This window comes from Sinocyclocheilus grahami, unplaced genomic scaffold (genome assembly GCF_001515645.1).
Source record: "Sinocyclocheilus grahami isolate Dianchi unplaced genomic scaffold, SAMN03320097.WGS_v1.1 scaffold4077.1, whole genome shotgun sequence".
NCBI classification, from domain to species: Eukaryota; Metazoa; Chordata; class Actinopteri; order Cypriniformes; family Cyprinidae; genus Sinocyclocheilus; species Sinocyclocheilus grahami.
The window spans coordinates 13527-14539 of record NW_015509083.1 but is presented as its reverse complement, the minus strand read 5'-3'; positions in this window follow the sequence as shown (position 1 = coordinate 14539).

Genomic DNA, 1013 nt, shown 5'->3' with positions numbered 1-1013 from the left:
TTTTCCAATGGAAAGTTTTTTTGTTTTGTTTTTTTTGCACCAACAGAATGTCTATAGACATTGACATATCACCAATATTTGATATTCCTGATGCTGCTCTGCTACGCTGCACCAATCTGTTTGCTATCAGGATGACAAAGTTAAAAAAGTTACAGCACGATGACCAAACTTGATGAAAATCTGATGACCAAACAAATAAAAAAAATGCAGGTTTTACTGTTCACATGAATTCAAATGCATTAAGGGTGAAAGAGTACAAAGTAAGATATAGACTATAGCTAAACATGTAACATCTGACAGCTGCTTTAAGATTGAAATGAAGAAAACTATTATGAGTAGAAAGCTGGTTTTATTCCAAACTCAGCCAAAACGAATATATTGCTAATAAACTAATTTAAAATAAATATTTACTCAATATGTATAAACGAACAACTATTATGGTGTAAAAATTTAAAACATTATTATGATACGTGTTGGGTCATTAATAGTTCGCCTCAAAAAGGAAAAGACTGTCATCATTTACTCACCTCCAAGTTGTTCAAACCTGTATACATTTCTTTCTTCCACTGAATATGAAAGTTATTTTGAAGAATGTGGGAAGTTTTCTGTCAGTTTCTGGTTCTCAATGTATTTTCCCCCATACTAAAAGTCAGTGCAGCAGCTGTTTGGTTACCTATATTCTTCATGTTTGAAAAAGTTACTATTGACTTTTTCATAGTGTGATTTTATTTTAAAACCAGATAGTTTCAGTTTGAATGGCAAACTTCATAATTTCCAGATTAATAATAACAATAGTAATAATAACAAAACAATAATAAAAGTAATAATAATAATAATAATAGCAACAGCAATAATAATAATATATGGAGGCCTTAACAATTAAAAAACAAAAACATACTTCTTTTTTTTTTTACATTTTAGAATTTAGTTTACATTTGTGACCCTGGAGCACAAAACCAGTCATAAGTCGCTTTGGTATATTTGTAGCAATAGCCAAAAAAACATTGTATGGG